Raw genomic sequence first — 21,831 nt, forward strand, 5'->3', positions numbered from 1 at the left:
CGCTTATCCTTTTTAGGACTAGAGTTAGCCGTGATCAAATTTTGGTGCCATTGCGGGGGAACTAACGGTGTAGTTGTAGGTGTACATATTTCTAGGTTGCAAGTTTGAACTTTAATTTTTGTTTTCTCGTATTTGATTATTTTTTAGATTTTTATTTTTGACTTGAGAGACATGGCATCTTGGAATTATGGGAGTTTTGATGTTGGTAATTCTACTTTTGATACTCATTATGCATATTTTGGAGGAAACCACACATTGCAAAATTATTAAAATATTTTCGAGAGCGAGTTATGTGCACAACTCAATCTTATGTGTGGAATGTGTGTGATATGTGTGGTGGTCAAGATGGTCACTTTCATGGTTGTGCTTATATGTCTTATCCTCCCCCAACCCCTTACTTTGATGGTTCATCATTTTCTTGTGAAGTTAATAGGAACAAAGAACCCAGGAAAACTGAACTGAAGGAGATCAAAGATATGTTAAAGTGCCTTATGAAACAAAATTATGAGAAACAACTGCAGATAGAAAGGCAAGAGGCAACTATTCGCAACTTGGAGGCTCAAGTGAGTCAAGTGGTTGAATCTTTTAATGCTCACTAAGGCAATTTTGTGGATAGTAGCCAAAAGGAGCATGTATTAGATGAAAAAATCTAACGGAGGAGGTCAGAGTAGAACACCAACAATCAATCGAACTAGATTTTGAGGATGTCGATGTTGTAGAAGAGATACTAGAGCCATCCAAGGACATTGATGATACATATTTAGCTGACTCTAGTGTCATGGGTGTTGAGAAAGTAGACAGTCCCAATGTTCATGTAGTTGAGCGCATTGGTCCACACTCCAAGTACTTTTACACATTGTGTTTGGATGACGATATAGAAATAGAGTCATCCGGGACATTTGAGAAGTCAATGAATGAGGAACAAGGTGCCTACATTCAGGAATTCTTCTTGCCAGAACGCCGGAATTACACACCTCATCTAAAGGCCAAGAAGTGCAGAATACTACATTGTTTCCTTGGGCCAGTTAGATTCGTTCCAATACCCCAGGAGCATAATCATAAGCTTGAATCAAAACTTGGGGTTCAATTCATAAGATCGAGGTAGAGGCAAAAAGTAGTTCATGTCGTGCCGCGACGTTAAATCAAGCGCTTGTTGGGAGGCAACCCAGCTTTACATTTTTTTTATTATTTATTTTTTTATTATTGTATTATTCTTGTAGTGTTGATTTTTGATTTTTTTTAGGAGCATGGAAAGCAAAGCCATTGGAAGGATGCAACAACAAACCAGATGGTTGGAACTAAGTGTGAGATACCCGCAAGAAGGACCAAGCCTGGGAGAAGTCTGAGTACCCCATGAGATGCTAGTGGTTCGGCCTTTGGCCTACCAGGAAGTTTCTTTTACCTTCTTGTATGTATCGGTATGCATTGGGAACAATGCACAATTTTAAGTGTGGGGTGAGGAGATTGTCTAGGTGACTTTCAATGCTATATTTAGTTGTGTTAGTTTAATTGAATAATTTTTTTTACAAAAATAGAAAAGATTGAACTTTTCTCGACGATAGATCTATTAGACAATTTTCTTGAGGGATTTAAGGCGAAAGGAAAAAGACAAAAAGATTTTTTTTTGTTAGGTAGTGTTGCAATTCCCCCTTGATTGTTTTTTGTGCCGCGGTTCTTTTTCAAGGGTTTTGTTTGAACCGGGTGTAGTTAGTTTTATTTATTTTAGGAATAGGAGCCATTGTGATGTGTTTTGAATTGAAGCAATATCTCTTGACTTTGTTATGTCTTGAGAATAGTGAGTACTTTGGTTGTGACTCTTAGGCTCATTGTTTGACTCTTGTATAAGTACCTTAAATTGTATAAGCTTAACGTTGCTTAACTGCTTTGAATAGAGTGTCTTGAGGAAACCAATCCTGAGTGAGTTATGTGCCATGTGTGTGTGAGGTTTGTGTGTTATTTTATGCATTGAATTTGATGTCTAGAACTTGTCTCGTGTCTTTGCGAAGCGAAATAGTAGTTTTGTTCAGTCTTGGAAGTGATATAGGTATTTCTTTGTTGAGCCATATATCTATTTTACTCGCCTAATTGTTATGTATCGTAGTTAACCCCTTTGAGCCTAAAATCCTATTTCTTTGGCAACCACATTACAAGCCTTATCCATTTGTTTGAATTAACTATCTATTTGAACCTTCTAACCTCTCATTAGCACTTGAGTTGTTATGAACTGTGTAAAAGTTAAAGTGTGGGGTGGTTGGTTTGGCTTTTGAGTGGAACTAATGAAATAAGGAGAAAGGTGCACCGTTTTGAAAAAGTAAGAGCCACTTGAATTTAAAAAAAAAGAAAAGGAAAAAATAGTTGTATTGTTGTTAAAAAAATATTCCTTGATAAGTGGTGACTCTTGATGTAATTGTGCTTAAAGAAGGATGGGGTAATATACATTGATGTGAAGGTGGAGTTTGGTTTGACATAAGTATGAGGTTTGAATGTTAAAAAAATGTATTAAAGTGCTTAGGGAGGTGTAGTCACTCTTATATCTAAATGTATCCTACCCGTACCGCAACCTACATTACAACCAAATAAAGTCCTACTTGATCCTAGACTGAATGAGCTCGATTAGTAGAGTAGTACACTACGGGCAAGCCTATCGTGCATCTTTTGTGGCATATGAATGTTATTTTTGAGAGTGAGTGAATTCTTTCTATCTTGAGTTCCTAAGTGTTCTTAAATTTTATTGTGTGGAACTACTCTCTTTTGTTGTGTGAGGGCACTTGATTCATGAGGGAAAGGTAATGTTAGTGACCTCTATGTTAGAGTAAGTAGGTGAGTTGTGAATAATGCGTGGTACTTGTAAGTCACATCTTGAGGTGAAGATATTACACTTTTGTGCTTAGTCTATTTTAAGTAGTCTTGGTGTGATGAGTTAGGAGATTTGTTTAAAAATGTTGTATCTATATAAAGTGTAGTTTGTTTACTCGAGGACGAGCAATGGTTTAAGTGTCGGGTGTTGATGATAGGCTATAATTACGTATTTTAGTCGCTTATTACACTCTAATTTACTGCACTTTAATTGAGTTTGAGCTTTAATCGCTAGTGTTTTGCACTAATTGTGTGTTTTATGCCTTGTAGGAGTGATTCCGAGCTATGTAGATGTTATGAATTGAATTCAAGTGATTTAAAGCCTTGAAGTCTGAGTAAAAGCCCAAGGAATTAAGCCGGGATCGTGTTCGGGGATCAACGGATGATAGATAAGAGCGAACGAAGAATCGAGTAGGCATATTGTGCACTGTCTAGTAAATTGCGCATAATATTTCTCTCAGAACTCTATTTGGTCTCCACAATATATGGTTGGAAAGCTAATTCAAAGGGAGACAATGTTCATGTTTTACGTGTGTCCGAATTACAAACAGAACAGGGTGTAAAGTACGGATTAAGTGCGCGGCCGCGCACTGAACGCGCAAATGGGGCAGAAGGTGTGAAATGTGCGCGGCTAAGTGTGCGGGCACTCTTCCAGGTGCGCGGCCGCGCACATTTTGTCCGGAAAAAAGTGTTCTTTTTTACATAGGATAAGGTATAATTGTTTGGGCCCGACCCTACTTGGTATATATACATGAAAAAACGGTATTTTGAGAACTTTTGACACACTTTGGACCTAAGGAGGCAGAGACACAATAAGAGCAAGGCGGGAAATTCTTCTACGAGTTTTTCACTTCCTTCTTCCTATTTTCATTATTGGTTATAAATTCTAGTATTGTAGTTATGCATACTATTATGATTAGCTAATTTATTATCTAGGGTTTTGATGGAACCTCTTGGAGGATGAATTCTTGTTATGTTTTAATATAATTTAACCCTTGAATTTGTCTATTTGTTCAACTACATGCTTATTTTAGTTGATTGAATGGCCATCGATTGACTGTGCCTATTTATTATGTGTTGCTTGAGAAATGATACATATTTAGGTGGTTGTTGAACAACGTCACTCCTAACGTATGTGAGAAATCAACACAGCGGATTTAAAGGTAGGTTTAGAAATAACAAAGCCTTGACTTGGTCATAATGAGCGGTTAGATAAAGACGATTAGCGTAGTTCGAGAGAATATGTCTAGTAAATTATTGTAGTTGCTCGAGAGAGAATTACGGCACCTAAAGTGCTCACGATCAGTAGAGAATACATAGGCAAAATTATAGGGAACATAGCGGGAAGGATTCCAACATTTGGGGAAATCATAACTCTAGACCTCCTAAATTTAATCACCAACCCTTAGTATCTGTAATTGTTAATTTACTGCTTTAGTTTCTTAGTTAATTAGTTAGATATAAGAATCTTAATCTTTATAACTTAGAAATTTATTCGATCTTGTCTTCATAGCGATATTGAACAATTATAGCAAAACCTTAGTTCTCTGTTGGATTCGACTCCGGACTCTTACACCGGATTATATTTGCAGTGACCGCTTATTCTTTTTAGGACTAGAGTTAGCCGTGATCAAATTTTGGTGCCATTGCGGGGGAACTAACGGTGTAGCTATGGGTGTACATATTTCTAGGTTGCAAGTTTGAACTTTAATTTTTGTTTTCTTGTATTTGATTATTTTTTAGATTTTTATTTTTGACTTGAGAGACATGGCATCTTGGAATTATGGGAGTTTTGATGTTGGTAATTCTACTTTTGATACTCATTATGCATATTTTGGAGGAAACCACACATTGCAAAATTATTAAAATATTTTCAAGAGCGAGTTATGTGCACAACTCAATCTTATGTGTGGAATGTGTGTGATATGTGTGGTGGTCAAGATGGTTACTTTCATGGTTGTGCTTATTTGTCTTATCCTCCCCCAACCCCTTACTTTGATGGTTCATCATTTTCTTGTGAAGTTAATAGGAACAAAGAACCCAGGAAAACTGACCTGAAGGAGATCAAAGATATGTTAAAGTGCCTTATGGAACAAAATTATGAGACACAACTACAGATAGAAAGGCAAGAGGCAACTATTCGCAACTTGGAGGCTCAAGTGAGTCAAGTGGTTGAATCTTTTAATGCTCAGTAAGGCAATTTTGTGAATAGTAGCCAAAATGAGCATGTATTAAATGCAGAAATCGAGGTGCTAACGGAAGAGGTCAGAGTAGAACACCAACAATCAATCGAACTAGATTTTGAGGATATCTATGTTGTAGAAGAGATACTAGAGTCAACCAAGGACATTGATGATACATATTTAGCTGACTCTAGTGTCATCGGTGTTGAGGAAGTAGACAGTCCCAATGTTCATGTAGTTGAGCACATTGGTCCACTTTCCAAGCACTTTTCCACATTGTGTTTGGATGATGATATAGAAATAGAGTCATCCGGGACACTTGAGGAGTCAAGGAATGAGGAACAAGGTGCCTACATTCTGGAATTCTTCTTGCCAGAACGTCGGAATTACACACCTCATCTAAAGGCCAAGAAGTGCAGAATACTACATTGTTTCCTTAGGCCAGTTAGATTCGTTCCACCACCCCAGGAGCATAATCATAAGCTTGAATCAAAACTTGGGGTTCAATTCATAAGCTCGAGGTGGAGGCAAAAAGTAGTTCATGTCGTGCTGCGACGTTAAATCAAGCGCATGTTGGGAGGCAACCCAGCTTTATATTTTTCTATTATTATTATTATTTATTTTTTTATTATTGTATTATTCTTGTAGTGTCGATTTTTAATTTTTTTTTGGAGCATGGAAAGCAAAGTCATTGGAAGGATGCAACAACAAACCAGATGGCTGGAACTAAGTGTGAGATACCCGCACGTAGAACCAGGCCTGAGAGAAGTCTGAGTACCCCATGAGATGTTAGTGCTTCGGCCTTTGGCCAGCCAAGGAGTTTCTTTTACCCTCTTGTATGTATGGGTGTGCATTAGGGACAATGCACAATTTTAAGTGTGGGGTGAGGAGATTGTCTGGGTTACTTTCAATGCTATATTTAGTTGTGTTAGTTTAATTAAATATTTTTTTTTTACAAAAATAGAGAAGATTGGACTTTTCCCAATGATGGATCTATTAGACAATTTTCTTGAGGGATTTAAGGAGAAAGTAAAAAGACAAAAAGATTTTTTTTTGTTAGGTAGTGTAGTAATTCCCCCTTGGTTTTTCTTTGTGTAGCGGTTCTTTTCTAAGGGTTTTGTTTAAACCGAGTATAGTTAGTTTTATTTATTTTAGGAATAGGAGCCATTGTGTTGTGTTTTGAATAGAAGCAATATCTCTTGACTTTGTTATGCCTTGAGAATAGTGAGTACTTTGGTTGTGACGCTTAGGCTTATTTTTTGACTCTTGTATAAGTACCTTAAATTATATAAGCTTAACGTTGCTTAACTGCTTTGACTAGAGTGTCTTGAGGAAACCAATCCTGAGTGAGTTATGTGTCATGTGTGTGTCAGGTTTGTGTGTTATTCTGTGCATTGCATTTGATGTCTAGAACTTGCCCCGTGTGTTTGTAATGCGAAATAGTAGTTTTGTTCAGTCTTGGAAGTGATATAGGCGTTTCTTTGTTGAGCCATATATATATATTATCCGCCTAATTATTATGTATCGTAGTTAACCCCTTTGAGCCTATAATCTTGTTTCTTTGGCAACCACATTACAAGCCTTGCCCATTTGTTTGAATTAACCATCTATTTGAACCTTCTAACCTCTCATGAGCACTTAAGTTGTTATGAACTGTGTAAAAGTTAAAGTGTGGGGTGGTTGGTTTGGCTTTTGAGTGGAACTAATGAAATAAGGAGAAAGGTGCACCGTTTGGAAAAAGTAAGAGCCACTTGAATTAAAAAAAGAAAGAAAAGGAAAAAATAGTTGTATTGCTATGAAAAACATATTGCTTGATAAGTGGTGACTCTTGATGTAACTGTGCTTAAAGAAGGATGGGGTAATATACATTGATGTGAAGGTGGAGTTTGGTTTGACATAAGTATGAGGTTTGAATGTTAAAAAAATGTATTAAAGTGCTTAGGGAGGTGTAGTCACTCTTATATCTAAATGTATCCTACCCGTACCGCAACCTACATTACAACCAAATAAAGTCCTACTTGATCCTAGACTGAATGAGCTCGATTAGTAGAGTAGTACACTACGGGCAAGCCTATCGTGCATCTTTTGTGGCATATGAATGTTATTTTTGAGAGTGAGTGAATTCTTTCTATCTTGAGTTCCTAAGTGTTCTTAAATTTTATTGTGTGGAACTACTCTCTTTTGTTGTGTGAGGGCACTTGATTCATGAGGGAAAGGTAATGTTAGTGACCTCTATGTTAGAGTAAGTAGGTGAGTTGTGAATAATGCGTGGTACTTGTAAGTCACATCTTGAGGTGAAGATATTACACTTTTGTGCTTAGTCTATTTTAAGTAGTCTTGGTGTGATGAGTTAGGAGAATTGTTTAAAAAGGCCGTGTCTATATGAAGTGTAGTTTAATTACTCGAGGACGAGCAATGGTTTAAGAGTGGGGTGTTGATGATAGGCTACAATTACGTATTTTAGTCGCTTATTACACTCTAATTTACTGCACTTTAATTTAGTTTGAGCTTTAATCGCTAGTGTTTTGCACTATTTGTGTGTTTTATGCCTTTTAGGAGTGATTCCGAGCTATGTAGATGTTATGAAATGAATTCAAGTGATTTGAAGCTTTGAAGTCTGAGTAAAAGGCCAAGGAATTAAGTCGGGATCGTGTTTGGGGATCAACGGATGATAGTTAAGCGCGAACGAAGAATCGAGTAGGCATATTGCGCACTGTCTAGTAAATTACACATAACCTTTCTCTGAGAAATACATTTGGGATCCACAATTTATGGTTGTAAAGCTAATTCAAAGGGCTACAACTTTCATGTTTTACGTGTTTACAAATTACAAACAGAACATGGTGCAGCGTGCGGGTCAAGTGTGCGGCTACGCACTGACCGCGCAAATGGGGCAGAAAGTGTGAAATGTATGTGGCCATGTGTGCGGGCACCCTTCTAGGTGCGTGGACGCGCACGTTTTGTCCAGGAAAAAGTGTCTTTTTTTGCGTAGGATAAGGTATAATTGTTTGGGCCCGAACCTACTATAACGACCCGGTCGGTCGTTTCGGAAGTTATAGCCCCATTTCCCCTATTTTTATTTTCTTTATGCTCTTAAGCTATATTATGATATACCGGGATAGTTGGTTCGGGCCCGGAGTGGTTTTTGAGTGGAATGAGACACTTAGTCTCTTATTTAGAACCTTAAGTTGGAAAAGTCAACCGGATGCTGACCCATTTGTAAACTATCTTGGATTTGAATTCTGATGGTTCTGTTAGGTGATTTTGGACATAGGAGTGCGTCCGAATGTGATTTGGAGGTCTGTGGTAGAATTAGGCTTGAATTGGCGAAATTGGAAATTTGGCAATTTTTGGTCGGCAGTGGAAAATTTGATATCGGGGTCGAAATGGAATTTCAGAATTTGGAATGGGTTCGTAGCGTCATTTGTGACGTGTGTGCAAAATTTGAGGTCATTCGGATATGGTTTTGTTAGTTTCGGCATCGTTTGCCGAATTTGGAAATTTAGAAGTTCTTAGGCTTAAATTCGAGGGTAATTTGGTAATTTGATGTTGTTTTGAGTGATTCGAAGGTTCGACTAAGTTTGTATGTTGATATATGACTTGTTGGTATTTTTGGTTGAGGTCCCGAGGGCCTCGGTGTGATTCCGGGTGGTTAACGGATTTGTCGAAGTTGGAAAATGCAGCTGAACCTGCTGCTATTGCTATTTCTGCACCTGCGGAAGGAGGAGTCATAGGTGTGAGGTTGCTGGTGCGCAAGGGAAGTCCACAGATGTGGAAAGGAGGGCACTGGGCAGTCTTCGCAGAAGCGGAAGGAAATGCGCAGGTGCGCTACCGCGGGCGCAAATTCGGAAAATGGGAGGCCAAGGCTGGAGCGCAGACGCGAAGGATTTGGACGCACCTGCGAGCCCGCAGGTGCGAGACCTGGGTGTAGGTGCAGAGGCTGAGAGTTTAGGTGATTCTCGCAGGTGCGAGGATTTTTGACCACAGGCGCGTGAAATAGGCCGCAGGTCCGAAAATCTGGGAAGAATGTATAGATAGCACTTCGCGAATTTTAGTTCATTTCCACCATTTTCAAGTCGGTTTTTGGAGCTTTTGAAGTGATTTTCGAAAGGTGATTCAAGGGTTATCAGTGAGGTAAGTTGCTTGAGCCCTAATACTTGTATACATGGTGATTTTCCGTTGTTTAATCATTGTAATTAGTGAAAATGAGGGATTAGGGCTTGAAATTTTTAAGAGTTTAATTTAAGGATTTGAAGGACCAAACGATGTCAGATTTTGATAAATTTGGTATGGTTAGACTCGTGAGTGAATGATCTTTCTAGTTTTATAAATTTTGTCGGATTTTGAGACGTGGGCTCGGGGGGCTGGGTTTGAGCCAATTTCGGGTTTTGGTCTAATTTGATAGTTTTTCTTGTGAAATTCATTCCATTAGCGTATATTGATGGTATTGTACTAATTGTAAATAGATTTGGAGCATTTGGAGGTCGAGTCCAGAGACAAGAGCATTGCGGGATAGAGATTTGACCGGTTTGAGGTAAGTAACGATTGTAAATCTAGTTTTTGGGGTATGAAACCCCAGATTTTTGTATCATTCTAGTATTTTGAGGTGACGCACATGCTAGGTGACGTGCATGTGGGCGTGCACTATTGTGGATTGTGACTTGGTCCGTCCCGTAACAACTGTAAAGTTGCATATTTGTTTTGGAAATTATATGATACTTATATGTTTTAGAAAGAGTTTCCGTAAATTGGGCTGAATGCCATGTTTGGGCCTTGTGCCAGTGATGTTTGGACCCTTAGGGGCCTTTTTATTATTATCCTCTCACTGTTTTTGATTGAAACAATCTATACTCAGTCATGATTATACCTGTTTACTGCATAACTCAGTTTTATTACTCTATTTTAATGCATATAAATGTTGTTTTGGGCTGAGCACCCTATTTTTACTTAAATGCCCGAGTGGCTTGAGAGGTTTATGACTGAGTGAGGCCGAGGGCCTGATTTATGAGCATATTTATGGGATCGGGCTGCAAGCCACAATATGTTGCATATTTATAGGATGGGGCTGCACGCCGCAGCATGTTGCATATTTATGGGATCGGGCTGCACACCACAGCATATTTGATATAGGCCGAGGGCCTAGGTGATTTATGCCATGATTTGGCTTGATATAGCGCTTGGGCTGAAGGAGCCCCTCCGGAGTCTGTACACACTCCCAGTGAGTGCAGGTACCTACTGAGTGCGAGTGCCGAGTGTTGAGTGACTGGGAGGCATGAGTGATTGTGAGGTATGCCCGAGTGGCAAGAGTGATTGTGAGGTATGCCCGAGTAGCAAGAGTGATTGTGACGTATGCCCGAGTGGCACGAGTGACTGTGAGGTTTGCCCGAGGGACGGTTTATGAGTGATGTTTTGATCGAGGGGCTGTTTATGATTTCATCATTTTTTTTGCTCACCTTTGCATTGAGCCTTTGTTTGAAAACTGTTGAAAAATATATTTAAATGATTTTTTTCACTGGAACTGGGTTTAAACGAGATGTTTTGATTCAAATCCTGATTTTTAATGCATGTGGTATTTTACTGAGATTTCTCGATATGAACGTTATATGCTTTATTGCTCGTCACCACTGCTCAATCTTTATTTATTGTTGTTACTTACTGAGTTGGCGTACTCACGTTACTCCCTGCACCTTGTGTGCAGATCCAGGTGTAGCTGGACACGGTAGCGGTTGTTGATTATTTTGGTTGTAGAGTTTTCTAGGGGATAGCAAGGTAGTTGCTTGGCGACCGCAACCCCTGCTCTTCTCCCTCTTATCTTCCTCTAGTTGTATTTAGCTATTTTCCAGGCTGAGTTAGCCTTGATATTGTTAAATAGATTGTAGTAGATGCTCATGACTAGTGACACCCCGATATCGGGCTTTTCTTTTCCGCACTTTTGTTTTGATTTGAACTCCTTTGCGAAGGTTTTTATGTTAAATAACATTGAAATTATCTTTGAAATGAAAATATCGGTTTATTTTGGAAATGAGTCGACTTGCCTAGTTCCACGATAGGCGCCATCACGACAGGGGTTTATTTGGGTTGTGACAGATTGGTATCAGAGCTTAGGTTACATAGGTCTCACGAGTCATGAGCGGGTTTAGTAGAGACTTGCAGATAGGTACAGAGACGTCTGTACTTATCTTCGAGAGGCTGAAGAACCCTTAGGAAAATTTCACTTTCTTATATTCTATCGTGCGAAATTGATTCAGTTTGAAACATAACTCTTTGAATTCCTTCCATGAATTCGTATGCGCACATGAGCGCTCGGTATCAGTTGTGCATCGCCGGCTTATGATTCTATGAACGAGGTTCAATATGTGTATTATGTGTTTTGGTGATAGGCTAGCCTGGAGGACTTGAGGCCAGGTTTAAGTGGTAGTTTTGGCTTGGTAGCTTCAGTTGTAACCTGTACATTTGGACTCATATGTCCGGTAATGCCCGTACGAGTGGAAATCGTGGCTTGAGGAGCGGTGGAATGGCTTTGTGATGAGTATGATATAACTGCAGGATGTGTTAAGACGATTTGAATGTGACGAGAAGTATTTCCTTGAAATGTAAAGGAAGGCCATTGGGCGCTTGATTTTTTTTTGATGTGACGTACGGTCTCAAGTGTGAATGTTTTGAAGGATCTTTCACGTTATTAAATTTGGGGAAAATTAAATTCTCATGTCTTGTCAATGAGTTTGGACTCAAGAAGAGTAAGTGATTGTGTAGTAATTGTGGTTGCGAATGGGTTTTTTTTGATGTTGATGGCTCGAGAAAGATGATCTTCGAAGAGACGTAGAGTCAGTAACATTTTATTGGTTCAGGTGCGAAAGAGATACATTTCGATTTGATGCAACAGTTGGGTAGCAAAGTATGAGGGAAGACATGACGGGAAGTGTTTCGCGATGGTTGAAGTACTAGCAGGTCAAGTAGAAGAAGTAGAGGTTGAGAAGTTTCTTAAAGGATATGATTTAACCGAAGTAAGAGTGACAGATTAGCAAATGAATTCACTAGTAGGGTAGTCGTGTGCCTTGAGAAAGTGTAGAACGGTTTGGAATTGTGTTAGTATGTGAATCGGCCTGCAGACACTATTTGGAGTGATGGTTAGTGTACAAAGGAAAATTGAATATGGCAGAAAAGAGGCGTGAAGATCTGATTATCGTGTCAGGTGCAATATGACTTGAGTTTGGAAGGTATTGTTGACGTACAATTGATGTCAATAGGGAAAGTGCAGACTTATACAAACGGTGGGCGAGCATGAACTCAGGAGAATTTATGGATTTAGTGGTCGTTGCACTCAGTGCAGTGTCATTGGAAGATGTCGGTAAGGAATTTCACATATGGGTTATCTCCTCGGTGCAGCTAGCGGTGGCGTGATGTAGATGAAGATTTTGCGATGAATATTACTTGCTACTCGGTAGGAGGTCATGTGTGTGACTTTGGCTGGAGATTCATAATGTTCATGAAAGGCTTAATAAAAGACTTCGAGAAGTCTGGCAGGTTAACAGTGTGAGACCTTGGTAATTGAGAAGGAGAAATCCTTACGGGTTCTAATTTTATATAATTGCAACTTAAGGCTAAGTGGGGGAGTCTGCTATCGACGAGTTGGTTGCACGGTTATGGGTCGTATTAGTTTCGGTTCGGGGTATGCCGGTGAATCAGTTATGACTTGCAGAGGTCGATATCGAGGATGACTCGGGTAAAGAAATTTTTGGACACAAGTTGTATTACACTCTATGGTTATAGGAGGACCATAAAATAGTTGAGTGGTTATTCACAGAGAATATAGTGTACATAGAGCGGGAATTTGCTTGGTTGCTAATGGGTGTTGGTGTATTACTCTTTATTCCCTTGGGTGTTGGTGTGCTAATGGGGCACAGGTCGCTTCGGTCCGTTTGGTCGGTTAATTCGATATTTGAGTAGAGTGGATGACCCTCGAGAATGGTTCCAATAGATTCAAGATTTATAAATATGGCTAGAAAACTGGGAGTTGCATTGAACAGTGTTGAGACTCGTGGCATCTTATATCATTGTGAATTATGCATTTAAGTATCAAGAAGGTGAAGGAAACAATTTTAGGTTCACATAAAGTCTCTTCGGAGTAAGCATTTTTCGTTGTGGAACCTTTAGGATAGTCTCTTCGGAGTAAGCATTTTTCATTGTGGAACTTTTAGGATACATAAAAAGGGAATTCAGTGGCTTATAAGCCTTAGGGCGGCGTGATTCTATGCTAGAGTTCGTGGGGTAAGTTTTAGTTAAGGATAGTAGTGTTCTAACAAGGAAAAAGTAGCAATTTGAAGGGAATTTAGAAAGAACTTGGAGAAATAGGACAACTTGGTGGTAGGTTGGGTTAGCACAGTAATGGGTATGATCGGTTCTTTTGGTACTTATGATGTGGCTAGTATCTACAGGTGTTTCGTGGCAATGCTCTCAAATTTGGCAACCTGTGTGGCTTGGTCGAGTTAGAAGAATTCAGTTCAGATAGTTTGGTTATGTGAAAATGGATTTCAAAGTGTTCATGATGGGTTCTACCATGTTTTGAACCGGATATTTTCTACCGATGTACGGAACGTGTTGTGTGTTATGATTTCCTCCTAGATAGAAGCAAGAAAGAGGTTTCTGACTAATAAGGTATGTAATTGCTAGTGACTCAGAGTTGATAATGGAATTCTTATGCTTGTCACATGATGGCATAATAGATGTGTGTGTTGTGCGGGAATAGGATTTACATGTACAAGGTCACAGTTCAGTTTTGAAGGGAAGGACATAAATTCTTAGGCAGCATGAACAGTTTTCGATGACTAGGTAAATGATATTACTATCTGGTATAGCTTGATGTGAGTGTACATTTCAGAAGGGGCAGTGTGTTTTGATTTATGGGTACTTCGCTGGTATTGCGACACTCTCCTAGTTGATCGATTGTTGATATTCAAATTTTTTTCCAGGTGGCACGGAAGAATTTATTTTATGTATTTCTCGTGGGATGATTGTGTATGAGAGAGGTGTTAGGCATTCGGGCGGTGTAGGTGGAATCAAATATGGTGATTCATGTGTTCTATGGAATTGGAGATTGGGAGTTCTGAGGAGCAGATTGTTTCATGGTTGTGGACTGTGAAGTTGTGGCCGGAGCTAGCCAGATGATAGAAGGTGTTATGATTCCGTTATTGTGGACTTTCGGAGGTTGTTTATCTATTGGTGGCTGACCATAGTTGATTTGGGCCCATTGGTAGGCCCAATTAGGATGTGTATTCTACACCGAGCCAGATTGATTGGCTCCATACTGCTATTGTTGAAGGATGTATCATTCGGTTGATGTGAAGCTTATTTGTGTTCTGAAATGATCTATGAGTTACTCTTCTATGCTATGAGGAGTTGTGATTTGTTGGTTATATGCACATATGGTGTGGTTCTATTGTGGCCTTATAGCGGAATTTGAGCGAGAATAGTATTGGATATTGCTTGATTGATGACGTATTTGTTATGTTCTTTTGGGTTTTATGTGGCATGGTGTCGTTTTCTTCTCTATGGTTGTGATAATGCACTTTGGGTACTTGAGGTCGAATTGCGCATGGTTATTGATTTTAGCAGGATGGCTTGAGGTGTTTCATATGGACCAGTATTTGGATAGGGTCGCATATTGTAGCAGAGTTTTGTGAAAATATGATCCCTTGTGTAAGATTTGTGTGTTATGGTTCTGCGGTGTGTGATGGGTTCTTAGCATTGCATCGGGGTGGTACTCGTCGAGCTTGCGAAACGGTTCTCCTGTTTGGGTCATTGTTACGATTGGATATATTTGGAATGTTGCTATTTGGTGCACAGATTGCACGGGTTGTGACTTTAGATTGTAGTGATGTTTCATGTCACTAGAGTGGTCGTGTTGGACAAGACGAGGTCATTGGGCCTAGAATGGATGCTATCAGATTTAATTATGGTATAATTGGGAGGATAATATCGGAAGTCGGCTTTGAAATTGGCTATAGTTCTTGTAGAAGGAATGGGAGCTCCATGACCTGTTGGTCTAATGAATGGTTATGAATTCGGTATGTTTCTTTCATCATCGGCAGTGTACGAAGGTTTTAGAATGAGGTTTTGTCTGATATGAGGTTCATTACCAACACTGGGTTGATTTGAGTCGATACTATGATTTGAAATCATTGCTTCGAGCATTCGAGCTATGCGGTATTTGAATTTGAGTATTTGAGTTATGGTTACAGCTTTTGGTACAGCTTGTACAGTCCTATACGGTATGTATATGCAAACTTCTGATCTTATAAGAAATTTCGGATGTCGAAAATTTGATTCGAAGGCTTGTGGGCTAGGTTAAATTGAGGAATTTCAGTTATGCTGTGCTATCGGACCTGTATGGGATAGGGTGATATGGGATCACCCCCGGGTATGTGCATGGGAAACTTACACAGCCATTTCCTGACTTTTAGAACAACTCTCGACACGTTCGAGGATGAACGCATGTTTAAGTGGGGGAGGATGTAATAATCTGGCCGGTCGTTTCGGAAGTTATAGCCCCGTTTCCCCCATTTATGTTTCCTTTATGCTCTTAAGCTATAATATGATATACCGGATTAGTTGGTTCGGGCCCGGATTGGTTTCGGAGTAGAATGAGACACTTAGTCTCTTATTTAGAACCTTAAGTTGAAAAAGTCAACCGGATATTGACCCATGTGTAAACGATCTCGGATTTGAATTCTGATAGTTCTGTTAGCTCCGTTAGGTGATTTTGGACATAGGAGTGCATCCGGAATGTGATTTGGAGGTCTGTGGTAGAATTAGGCTTGAATTGGCATAATTGGAAATTTGGCGATTTTTGGTCGGTAGTGGAAAATTTGATATCGGGGTCGGAATAGAATTCCGGAAGTTGGAATGGGTTCGTAGCGTCATTTGTGACGTGTGTGCAAAATTTGAGGTCATTCGGACTTGGTTTTGTTGGTTTCGGCATCGGTTGCCGAATTTGGAAATTTAGAGATTCTTAGGCTTGAATCCGAGGGTAATTTGATGATTTGATATTGTTTTGAGTGATTCGAAGGTTCGACTAAGTTTTTATGTTGATATATGACTTGTTGGTATTTTTGATTGAGGTCCCGAGGGCCTCGGGGTGATTCCGGGTGGTTAACGGATTTGTCGAAGTTGGAAAATGCAGCTGAAGCTGCTACTACTGCTATTTCCGCACTTACGGAAGGAGGAGTCGCATGTGCGAGGTCGCTGGTGCGCAAGGGGAGTCCGCAAATGCGGAAAGGAGGGCGTTGGGCAGGCTTCGCAGAAGCGAAAGGAAATGCGCAGGTGCGCTACCACAGGCGCGAGAATGTGAAGCGCAGATGCGGAAAATGGGAGGCCAGGTCTGGAGCGCAGGCGCGGAGGATTTGGACGCACCTGCGAGCCCGCAGGTGCGGGACCTAGGCATAGATGCAGAGGCTGAGAGTTTAAGTGATTCTAGCAGGTGCGAGGATTTTTGACCGCAGGTGCGGTCCCGCAGGCGCGTGGAATAGGCCGCAGGTGCGAAAGTCTGGGCAGAATGTATAGATAGCACTTCGCGAATTTTAGTTCATTTCCACCATTTTCAAGTCGGTTTTTGGAACCTTTGGAGTGATTTTCGAAAGGTGATTCAAGGGATATCAGTGAGGTAAGTTGCTTGAACCCTAATACTTGTATACATGGTGATTTTCCGTTGTTTAATCATTGTAATTAGCGAAAATGAAGGGTTAGGACTTGGAATGTTTAAGAGTTTAATTTAAGGATTTGAAGGACCAAACAATGTCGGATTTTGATGAATTTGGTATGGTTAGACTCGTGAGTGAATGAGCTTTCTAGTTTTGTAAATTTTGTCGGATTTCGAGATGTGGGCTCGGGGGGCGGGTTTGAGCCAATTTCGGGTTTTGTCTAATTTGATAGTTTTTCTTGTGGAATTCATTCCATTAGCGTATATTGATGGTATTGTATTGATTGTAAATAGATTTGGAGCATTTGGAGGCCGAGTCCAGAGACAAGAGCATTGCGGGGTAGAGATTTGACCGGTTTGAGGTAAGTAACGATTGTAAATCTAGTCCTGAGGGTATGAAACCCCTGATTTTTGTATCATTCTAGTATTTTGAGGTGACGCATATGCTAGATGACGGGCATGTGGGCGTGCACTATTGGGGATTGTGACTTGGTCCGTTTCCCTAACAACTGTAAAGTTGCATATTTCTTTTGAAAATTATATGATACTTATATGTTTTAGAAAGAGTTTCCGTAAATTGGGCTGAATGCCATGTTTGGGCCTTGTGCTAGTGCTGTTTGGACCCTTAGGGGCCTTTTTCTTATTATACTCTCACTGTTTTCGATTGAAAAAAATCTATACTCAGTCATGGTTATACCTGTTTACTGTATAACTCAGTTTTATTACTCTATTTTGATGCATATAAATGTTGTTTTGGGCTGAGCACCCTGTTTTTACTGAAATGCCCGAGTGGCTTGAGAGGTTTATGAATGAGTGAGGCCGAGGACCTGATTTGTGAGGATATTTATGGGATCGGGCTGCAGGCCATAGCATGTTGTATATTTATGGGATCGGGCTGCACGCCGCAGCATGTTGCATATTTATGGGATCAGGCTGCAAGCCGCAACATGTTTGATATAGGCTAAGGGCCTGAGTGGTTTATGCCATGATTTGGCTTGATATAGCGCTTGGGCTGAATGAGCCCCTCCGGAGTCTGTACACACCCCCAGTGAGCACAGGTACCTACTGAGTGCGAGTGCCGAGTGATGAGTGACTGGGAGGCATGAGTGATTGTGAGGTATGCCCGAGTGGCAAGAGTGATTGTGAGGTATGCCCGAGTGGCACGAGTGACTGTGAGGTTTGCCCGAGGGGCTGTTTATGAGTGATGTTTTGCCCGAGGGGCTGTTTATGATTTCATCATTTTTTTGCTCACCTTTGCATTGAGCCTTTGTTTGAAAACTATTGAAAAATATCTTTAAATGATTTTTTTCACTGGAACTGGGTTTAAACGAGATGTTTTGATTCAAATCCTGATTTTTAATGCATGTGGTATTTTACTGAGATTTCTCGATATGAACGTTATATGCTTTATTGCTCGTCACTACTACTCAGTCTTTATTTATTGTTGTTACTTACTGAGTTGGCGTACTCACGTTACTCCCTGAACTTTGTGTGCAGATCTAGGTGTAACTGGATACGGTAGTGGTTGTTGATTATTTTGGTTGCAGATTTTTCTCGGGGATAGCAAGGTAGCTTCTTGGCGACCGCAGCCCCTGCTCTTCTCCCTCTTATCTTCCTCTAGTTGTATTTAGCTATTTTCCAGGCTTAGTTAGCCTTGATATTGTTAGACAGATTGTAGTAGATGCTCATGACTAGTGACACCCCGATATCAGGCTTTTCTTTTCTGCACTTTTGTTTTGATTTGAACTCCTTTGCGAAGGTTTTTATGTTAAATAGCATTGAAATTATCTTTGAAATAAAAATATCAATTTATTTTGGACATGAGTCGGCTTGCCTCGTTCCACGATAGGCGCCATCACGACAGGTGGTTTATTTGGGTCGTGACACCTACTTGGTATATATATATATATGAAAAAACGGTATTTTGAGAACTTTTGACACACTTTGGACCTAAGGAGGCAGAGACACAATAAGAGCAAGGCGGGGAATTTTTTTACGAGTTTTTCACTTCCTTCTTCCTATTTCCATTATTGGTTATAAATTCTAGTATTGTAGTTATGCATACTATTATGATTAGCTAATTTGTTATCTAAGGTTTTGATGGAACCTCTTGGAGGATGAATCTTGTTATGTTTTAATATAATTTAACCCTTGAATTTGTCTATTTGTTCTACTACGTGCTTATTTCAGTTGATTGAATGGCCATCGATTGACTGTGCCTATTTATTATGTGTTGCTTGAGAAAGGATACATATTTAGGTGGTTGTTAAACAATGTCACTCCTAACGTATGTGAGAAATCAATACATCGGGTTTAAAGGTAGGTTTAGAAATAACAAAGCCTTGACGTGGTCATAATGAGCGGCTAGATAAAGCCAACTGGCGTAGTTCGAGAGAATATGTTTAGTAAATTGTTGTAGTTTCTCGAGAGAGAATTACGGCACCTAAAGTGCTCACGATCAGTAGAGAATACATAGGCAAAATTGTAGGGAACATAGCGGGAAGGATTCCAACATTTGGGGAAATCATAACTCTAGACCCCCTAAATTTAATCACCAACCCTTAATATCTTTAGTTGTTAATTTACTGCTTTAGTTTCTTAGTTAATTAGTTAGATATAAGAATCTTAATCTTTATAACTTAGAAATTTATTCGAGCTTGTCTTCTTAGAGATCTTGAACAATTATGGCAAAACCTTAGTTCTCTGTTGGATTCGACTCCGGACTTTTAGACCGGATTATATTTGCAGTGACCGCTTATCCTTTTTAGGACTAGAGTTGGCCGTGATCACACTTCAAATTCGAAAAACATATAATAAACCTTGACCTATGAATATGAAAGAACAAAGAGATGATTGGCGCATTTCAATAACACATAATAAAAAAGTGATACAATCTATTATTTAAAGTAAATAAAAATGAATGCACTTTATAATTCTATTAAATATTATATCTCATGAGAGAATCTCAAATATTTCTAGACATCTTTTAAATAAAAGTCTATATAAAGTCATAAAATTATATATAAAAAATTATATATTTATATGTCGGTTTGGTTCGGGTTTTTTACTCAATACCAAACCAAATCAACCAAATCTAGTCGGATTTTTTAATCGGTTTAGTTTGACTTTTTGATTTGGTGCAGTTTTCTGTTTGGTTTGTACACCCCTAATTGTATGAATCATGTATTTGGGGCAACATGGAGTAATAATATTAACCCTTCAACACAGCCTGCTCCATATTCTCTTAGGCTCACAACTGAGTTCAATAAGAAACTTACTGCTCCCAATGTCATTCCTGTTGGCGGGAAACCTGGACAAGCCTACAATTCCAATGTCAATTTTTGATTGTATTCTTCAACACAAACACAAAAATAATAAGTAACAACACAAACACAAAAATAATAAGTAAAATCAATGTCACAAAAGTGACTTTGAAATGTTCTGCTTTTATGAGTTTAATAAAATATCTTTCAAATATATTATTCAAAAGTCCTTTTTTTGGTCCTCTTACTGTATGATCCTCACAAGCAATGGAAAAAGAAAGGGGGAAATACACCAACAACCATTCTTAGGTCTGCTATTTAGGGATTAACCATTGCTTATTGTGTCCTGAAATTTTGTACCAAAAATCATAAATTCAGGACTGTGTCCTGAAAAATTGAACGGAAAAATTGAAATTCAAGACACATTAGCTAATTCCTAAATAGTAGACCATTAGAGTGACTACCTAGTATCATTTCTACGGGAAGAATGCATCAATATTTGCCCACGACCGTCGAGTATTCACAATATCCGCCCACAAACAATCCCTAAAGTTATAAAAATTTATAAGAGAATCCATCTCTTTTTTTTTTCCTTCTATCTTTTTCCTCTTTTCTCTTCTTTTCTCTTCTCTTCATCAGAAAACAACATCATTTTGGCCACTTCAGGAGACTTGTTGATGTCGTACTATAATTCCATATATTTTGACATTATTTACCCTACTTGCTTGGTGTGTGAATGCTAACAATTAAGCTTAATAGAGTTTATTTGACATATAGGAATGCTTGAACATGAAGTGGAGAAAAGTTACACGAAATGGTACCTCAAAGCTACAAAATGGAGCAACAAAAGAAAACGTGCAAAGCAATGAAAAGTCGCGGCAATAGAAACCTTCATATACTTCTCTTGTGGCTGGAGTGTGCTGGTTTATGCTACTCAAAATTTGCATGATTTGATGCTTGAAGTGGTAACTAAATCCAACCCTTGGTAAATTATCAATCAGCTCCAACTTCTCTAATTCTTCTAATCCCTCAGCCATTATAATCTTCTTCATTTCCTCCTCCAGTTTGTTAAAATGCTTCATATACTTCTCCCCCTACGCAACACATTTACAATTGATGATCAGCTCGAATATTAACGTACGTAATCGTTTGAATGATATTACAACAAATTAATTATGCAGATTATTGAATAACATGAATATGTGCTAAACAAATTATTTTACTGCATAATTATTGTGTACGGAATGAATATATTCAAAATCCCACATAGTAGGTTGGTAATTCCCTGAACGTCTAGTGAGATTTTGATCAGAAGCTGAAATAGCGGAGTACTGATTAGGTGATGGTTCAGTTTTCATGTCGCCTGCAGCTTCGGTAGAGAGTGTAACGACCCGACCGGTCGTTTTGAGCTCTAGCGTGTCGTTCGGCAGTTTGAAGCCTTGGGTAGCTTCATTTCAGGTATTATGACTTGTACGTAGGTCGGAATTGAATTTCGGGAAGTTCAGGATTGATTTGGAAAGAAAATTCTAATTTCATAAGCTTTAAGTTAGAAGAATTGACTAAGGTTTGACTTTTGAGTAAATGACCTCAGAATCGGGATTTGAAGGTTCCAATAGGTTCGTATGATTATTTCGGACTTGGGCGTATGTTCGGGTTGAGTATAGAGTCACCCGGGAGCATTTCGGTGCTTATTATGGAAGGCTGGCATTTTAATGGTTTAAGACTTTTATAAGTTTGTTTGAAGTGGATTTTGATGTTATCGATGCCTGTTTTGGGTTCCGAGCCTTGGAATAGCTTCGTTATGTCATTTATGACTCGTGTGCGAAATTTGAAG

General features: G+C 39.2%; 1 pseudogene; it reads right to left on the minus strand.

The window, feature by feature from the left end:
• The window catches only part of LOC107759412 ((R)-linalool synthase TPS5, chloroplastic-like), a 252,355-nt pseudogene extending 231,000 nt beyond the window's left edge, over positions 1–21,355 (minus strand).
• Between the last annotated feature and the right edge of the window lie 476 nt (positions 21,356–21,831).

This window comes from Nicotiana tabacum, unplaced genomic scaffold, assembly GCF_000715075.1.
Source record: "Nicotiana tabacum cultivar K326 unplaced genomic scaffold, ASM71507v2 Un00001, whole genome shotgun sequence".
Taxonomy (NCBI): Eukaryota; Viridiplantae; Streptophyta; class Magnoliopsida; order Solanales; family Solanaceae; genus Nicotiana; species Nicotiana tabacum.